The sequence below is a fragment of the Aethalodelphis obliquidens genome, unplaced genomic scaffold (genome assembly GCF_003676395.1).
Source record: "Aethalodelphis obliquidens isolate GAN/ISIS:26980383/991018 unplaced genomic scaffold, ASM367639v1 scaffold38, whole genome shotgun sequence".
Taxonomy (NCBI): domain Eukaryota; kingdom Metazoa; phylum Chordata; class Mammalia; order Artiodactyla; family Delphinidae; genus Aethalodelphis; species Aethalodelphis obliquidens.
In genome coordinates this window covers 18,259,064-18,265,973 of record NW_020837982.1, presented here as the reverse complement: position 1 = coordinate 18,265,973, position 6,910 = coordinate 18,259,064, and the positions used below count along the sequence as shown (strand labels likewise).

The following is a 6,910-nucleotide window of genomic DNA, read 5'->3' as shown; positions in this document are numbered from 1 at the left end:
TGGCCTCTGTAGACAATACGTAGGTGGTTTTGCTCATTAAACAAATTCTGGAGTTCCTGCTATATGCTGGCCAAGCCCTTACTGTGGCCCCATAGTGAGCAAAACCCTTCCAGCCCCTGCTCTCAAGATGAGTACGGTAGAGTGGTGGATGCAGATCCAGGCTTGAGGCAGAGGGGTTTGGGTAGAGTAGGGGTGGGGTCCAGGGGGTTTAGTCCCTCCAGATCCTGGACCTGGCTCCCAGGTTCTGGTCAGGGGCTTTGGTCTAGAGTCTCCCTCATTCATTTCCAGTGCCCAGAGCCAGTCTGCTTGGCCAAATTCTTGCTGTGAAAACCTGGCAAGCCACTTAACTCCCCATTTAACAGGGAGGGGAGAGTCCAGAGGGAGCAAGTGAGTGGCCAGGGCTCAGGCCTGCAAATCAGTGACAGGATGTGAAGTGGGGGTGGGGTGGGCAGAGCCTCCTTGGGGTCTGTGGCCAGTTGGGCCTGCAGGGGTAGCCACGGGGCTGGGCGGATAGGGCCCTGGATGCCCTGGAGAGGAGACATTGGAGCTGAGGGAAAGGTCACCCACACCGTGCCTGGGCCCCTGACTTGGGTCACGGGATGGGGGCTCATGCGGAGGGCTGGGGAACTGCGAGGGATTCTCCACTGCAGTTGTGATAAAGCCAGACCTGGGTTCTTCCTAGTGAGTGAAGGAGGCCCTTTGCCTTGAGGACTGAGGGATGAGGCCAGAGGAACGGGGTCCAGCCCTCAGAGGTCCTGCTGTGTCTCTGGCGCTGGTTTCTGTCCCTGTACAGCGGTTCCGTGGCACCCCGTCTCTGGGACTGTGAGAATCCTCTGAGTAGTTCCCAAGCAGATGGGGGGGCCGTATCTGAGTCCCTGAATCTGACTGTTCCCAGCCCTCTGCTGGGGCACTAGCTAGCTGTTTGGGCCACGTGCTGAGTCCCATCTCTGCTCCCAGCCCAGGCTTGTATACAGAGGTGCTCTAACAACGTCAGGCTCCAGCCCTTCCCAGCTGGGGAACCCATCCCATTCCTATAATCCTGTTGTGTGGTGGGGGAAACTGAGGCCCAAAGTCACATTCATTCATTCAAAAAATACGAGTGTCCGACTGTGCTGAGCTCTGGTGAGGGTACAGGACAAGCTGGTGTGTGTCACATACACATACACACACACACACACACACACACACACACACACACACGTAAGGTTATTGTAGAGCGTACTGATAGATGTGTAGCACATAAGTTACCAGTAATAAAGCGTAGCACTCTTTAAGTTCTGTCTAGCCCGCTGTTTCTCACAGAATGCTCTTACTGATTTTAGTTGTTGTTGAGTTCTTGTATTTGTAGCTCACCTGTGGTGGTAATTCAGCCACAATATGGTAAACGGAGCTGCATCCCATCTACCTGTATTAGTTTCCTGTGGCTGCTGAAACAGATCACAACACGTCCGGGGGCTTAAAACAGCAGACGTTTATTTTCTCACAGTTTGGAGGTCAGAAATCCCAAATCACCACCACTGGGCTGGAATCAGTGTGGCAGGCCCACGCTCGCGTCTGACAGCTCCCGGCGGCTGTTGACATTCCTTGACTTGTGGCCACATAACTCTCGTCTCTGCCTCTGTGGCCACACGGCCTCCTCTTCTGTGTCCCAGATCTCCTCTGCCTCTCCCTCATTACAGCCTCCCTTGATAACCAAAAATAATCTCCCCATGTAAAGATCTTTAATCACACTGGCAAAGCTAAAAAATGTTAAAAAAATTTTACATTCCAGGGATTGAGACCTGATACCTTTGGGGGCCACTGTTCAGCCTACTACTACCCTGCTCTCTTCCCAATAAGTTTGTCCTTAAATTTGAGACATGACCTACTGATTACTCACTGATGAACAGATTGTTAGTGGGACTGAAATGTTTCAGCCTCAGTATTAGTTTTAAATTTAATCTGCATCGTTAATATTTTCTCCACCCATTTCTTAAGTCTAGACCTGTGCTGTCCAGTACATTAGCCACTGGAAGCTCGGCTGTTGAGCACCTGAAGAAACGTGGCTGGTTTGAATTGAGTTGTGCTTTAAGCGTAAAATAACACACCAGAATTTGAAGAGTTAGTACAAAAAAAGAGTGTAAAAAATATCATTAGTTACTTTATATTGATTACATGGAAATGATAATATTTTGGACATACCTGGGTTAAATAAAGTATGCTATTTAATTTTACCTGTTTGCTGTTACTGTTTAAGTCTGGCTACTAGGGAGTTTGAAATTACATGTGTGGCTTGCACTGTGTCTCTGTTGGAGGCACTGGTCTAGAACATGAGTGGTAAACCCAGCCTGATTTGTGGCCGTGGAAACATTCCCTTCTGGCTGGTTCCAAGCACAGCCGCGAGCGCCGTTATCACAGTGTCTCCACCACACAGATGCAGCCAGTGTAATGCAGAAGAACAGACAGGAGGGAAACCGAAGTAAACCCGGAAGTGCTTAGTTCTGAACTTTACCTCTGTTTTCAGTGTAAGTTAGTTTTTAAACAATGGCTGTGTTTAACAGCCAGCTCACAAAGATTCTTAAATCCTGACAACTGGCAGTTGCAGGGCTTTGCGGAGAGGAGGATGTGGTCAGACTTAGTTAGGGTGAGAGCAGAGAAGGAGCGTGGCAGGCACGGCACCTGTAGAGATTAAGGGGCTCCAAACGGAGGGCCTGGGGTCCTCCAGCTGGGTGTCGGGGCGTTCCCTGGCGCACTCCCTCCGGTGCCCACAGTGCGGCAGCAGAGTCCCAGCGGAGAGTCCCCACTCACTCGGAGTGGGCGGGGCACAGCCCTCCCTCGGTTTAGATGGGGAGCTGAGGCCCCGGGGCAAGAACTTGGGTTCCCCACTGCTGCCACCCTGCTCAGCCAGGGCCCCCGGGTGAGCGGCTGTGCAGGGCCACCCAACTCGCCGGGCATAGTTCCCCGAGCCTTTGTGCTGCCAGTGCCCTCTGCCTTAGGCGTCTCCTGCTGGAAGCCACCTTGTGGGACAGGGCTGCCCTGGGCTCCGTGGACCGCAGGCTTCCCTCAGCACAGCCCAGGGAGTTCTGTGTGGCCCAGTGCTGCCACTGCAGGCTGGGAGACCAGGACCTGACTCCCTAACTCCCACCCTCTCTGGACTCATCGTGAGTGAGGCCCTTTACGATCTGTCTCATTTAATTCTCACCACAATCTCTAATACCTCGCTTGGGGCCCGGGCTCAAATCCTGACTCTGCCATGTACTAGCTGTGTGACTCTGGGCAGGTTACTTAAATCTCTCTGATCTTGGTTTCTTCCTCTGTAAGATAGGCGTAGAATGAAAGGAATGACTGGTGCCTGGTACAGATCAACTGCTCAGTGTTAATAAATGGTAGCAATTACTATTCACCCCCATCTTGCAGATGAGTAAACTGAGGCCCAGAAAGATGAAATGGCAGAGCAGGATTAGAACTTGCAGCCACAGAGACGAATGAAGCACAGAACTCCACCTTCCAGTAGGCCTCTGAGATCCTCAAACCTGACACCCCTGCAGGGGGCTGGTGCATCCACATCCCCAGGTCCTGTGACCCAGTGTGAGCTGAGAAAAGCACAGTTCAGACCCAGGCTCAGGGCAAGTGTCAGGCCTGGCAGCCCTGTATCTGGAGAGGGAGCTCTGGGCTGGAGGTCCAAAGACCCCTGTGTGGTCCCCCACGTGACCCTGGGCAGGTCACTTCTCTCTGAGCCTCAGGTTCGTCCCTTGTAAAACGAGGACAGGCTGGGTCTGCCCCAGCCTCCCGCTGCCTGGCCCCTTCCCTGAGGCCCAACACACTGCTCACCCTCTGTGGGCCCCAGAGCCCCTGCCCCTGCCCCTGCCCGTCCCCTATATGGGCCCTCAAAGCCGCCATGCAGGATGAGGGCTCCGGTGCTCTCCCAGGCAGCCCCCACCCTGCTGGACCCCTCATCTCCTCCCACCCAGGCCCTGCCCGCCCTGCCCCCAGCCCAGATTCCACTCCAGGAATCGCGGGGCCTGCCAGGCCCCCCGGAGCCGAGCCGCCAGGAAGAAGCTGCTTGTGTGGTTTGGGCAGCAGAGGAGGGTCGTGGCCTCAGCCAGGATCTGGGCCAGCTCCTGGAAGGCGGGGCCGTCTCCCTGGCCCAGGCTGTCCCGCCTTCCCTCCCACTCCCTGGCTGCCCCTACTCGGCCTCCCTGCGGGGCTTTCGCCCTTCTTCCCTCCTCTCCACAGGTGGCCTTGGGCCTTAGCTTCCGTTTCCTGTCTGTGAAGTGGGCTGTCCTTGTACCTACCTCCAAGTGTCATGGCCAGGTCCAGGTCGATAAAGCACAGATACAGCATCTATGGGGCGCCTGCCTCTGAGGATGCCAGCCTGGCTCGGGGACACCCCTACTCTGCACCTGCCTCGCCACAAGCTTCAACCACCATTTCCTATGACCTCTGACTCCCAAACAATGTGGACTGTTATTATTTGCGTTTTGTATTTTTAATGCAGTATTTCAAATACACTGAAAAATACTTGGGAAGCCACGCTACCACCCACACGTGTTAACAGTTTGTCGCATTTGCTTCTGACCTTTTTTTTATTCATCTGTACATTATTTTTGAAATGTGTTGAGTACCTACCGTGTGCCAGGCACTGTTCTAGGCACTGGGGACACAGCAGTGAACAGCAGCATTAAAAACTGAGCCCTCGGGGAGCACATTCTCAAGCTGGAAGACAAGTAATGTACACAGAAGTCAGATGCACGGTGGGTGAGAAGAGGCAGGCAGAGAGGAACAGGCAAGGGAGGCATCAGGAATCGGGAGGCTGGCGGGGGGGCTTACTTGAGCAAGTGTCATGAGGTCAAGACCAAAAGGAGGGGAGGGATTTGGTTAAGTGAAAACCTGGGGGCAAAGCGTCCCAGCTAAGGAAATAGCCAGTGCAGGGGTCCCAAGGCAGAGCCTGTCTGGTAGGTTTGAAGAATGGTGAGGCAGCTGGTTATGAGCCAGAGTCTAGGAATGGCTGGCTCACTAGGTACACAGCCTGCCAGGCCCTGGGCTCCACGCCTGTTTGGAATCATCTCATTTAGTCCTTACTGCATTTTACAGATGGGGAAACTGAGGCCCAAGGTGGACAAGTGGCTTACCTGAGGTCACCCAGCTAGCAAGGGGATGTCTTGGGATTTGAAGCCAGACCTGGGTCCCACCTCAGAGCTGGGCGAGGGCCCTGGGGTGGCCAAGGAGAAGGAGGAGGAGGAGGGTGTAGGGAGAGGCCACCCCACCCCGGAAATGCCGAGAAGGTAGCAGCCCATCCCTGGCCTGAGGCTGACCTGAGGCTGGGAGGCTGCAAGAGGGACCGGCTTTCCCTTTGAGTGCTGCTGACTCAGGCGCCCTCCTGCCCCCATCATCCCCCCAACATCCAGGACAGGTGCGGGGCCGCCTGAGGTCACTGAAGACCTTGTGTCCATGCCCTTGCCTGGGCTCCCCAGAGCCTGTTTCCTGCTTTGAGCAATGAGCAGGCGTGGCCCTGTTGCCCTGTGACCATGGTAATCATACACCTGGGCCTGGGCTCACGGGGGAGGGGAAGCACAAGCAGTCCGTCCTTGGTGTCCCACACTCACCCCGTGCCATTCCTAACCCTGCCCCACGTGTGGATGGGCTGGGCCTATCTGCTCACGTCTCAGTTTACCCATTTAACCCCTTGAACCTGATCAGATGGGGCCAAGCTGGGGCCTTAGGGTCACCTGGGAAAGGACTGGTTTAAAATCCAGGCTCTGGGGCCCTACTCCATAGGCATTCGTACAGGTGTGGGGGGAGTTCTGACACTCTGAGAACCCCTGCTTGCCTGGGCCCCCCCTCTCCACCCCTTGCCCGCTCTACCGTTGAACTGCTCACCCATTACAGCCCAGCTTGAACTGCCCCCCTCCCTCCAGGGGCACCTACCCTGCGTCAGATGCCTCTTCTGGGCTCCCACCGCCCCCGGGTGTCCCCATCACAGCACAGCGAACTCCGGGTGGCTGTGGTCTCCACTCGGCTCTGTGCTCCCCTAGACTGTGAGCTGTGGGTGTGCGGTGGGGCAGGCATGGCTGCTTACTGCCTGCTGACTCGGTCCCCTTTCAAAGACAGAAGTGGAGACTGAGGAAGGGCAGGGACTTGCCGAGGGTGACAGAGAGGCAGAGCTCAAACAGCAATTAGCAAGAACACTAACGACAGCTGAGTCCCACACGGCACTTCCTGTCTGCCTGGCTGCGGTCTGGTCTAAGGGCTTTACAAGTGCTAATTCATCTCATCTTCGAAACGACCCTCTGAGGCAGGTACTAGGATTACCCACTTTTTTTTTTTTTTTTAAACTTTATTTATTTATTTATTTATTTGCAGTACACGGGCCTCTCACTGTCGTGGCCTCTCCGGTCGCAGAGCACAGGCTCCGGACGCGCAGGCTCAGCGGCCATGGCTCACGGGCCCAGCCGCTACGCGGCATGTGGGATCTTCCCGGACCGGGCATGAACCCGCGTCCCCTGCATCGGCAGGCGGACTCCCAACCACTGCGCCACCAGGGAAGCCCCCCTACCCACGTTTTTACAGGTGAGGAAACCGAGACAGAGAGCTTAAGCATCTTGCTCCAGGCCGCACAACTTCTTAAACGCAACGGACGGACTAGGGATGTGAATTAACACCTTCCTAACGTTTCCCCGTGTGAGGCCTTCGTTCTGCAGAAGAGGCCACTGGGGCTCAGGCTGTGAAAGTCAGCCATGGGTGGCAGGGCACGGACCAGAACCCAGGCTTCAGACCTGCTTGAGCTGCCTGTGCTGGGCATAGCATGGGCAGAGGCCGGAGGTGCCTGACCCTTCTCGGTGCAGTCAGCTCAGGCCCCTTGCCTGCGCCCACCTGTCTTAGCTTCCTCATCTAGAACCTCGGGGGCTTCCTCCCTCACAGAACTGTTGAG

At 55.5% G+C, this 6,910-nt stretch overlaps 1 long non-coding RNA gene across 1 annotated transcript; it reads right to left on the bottom strand.

Annotated features, from left to right (window-relative positions):
- Nucleotides 1–4,589: 4,589 nt before the first annotated feature.
- On the bottom strand, nucleotides 4,590–6,350 carry LOC113633151 (uncharacterized). Its single transcript, XR_003438083.1, has 2 exons — nucleotides 5,908–6,350; nucleotides 4,590–4,695 (listed from the first exon to the last, which is right to left on the bottom strand). It is a non-coding gene; the product is annotated as an uncharacterized LOC113633151 (long non-coding RNA).
- Nucleotides 6,351–6,910: the final 560 nt, after the last annotated feature.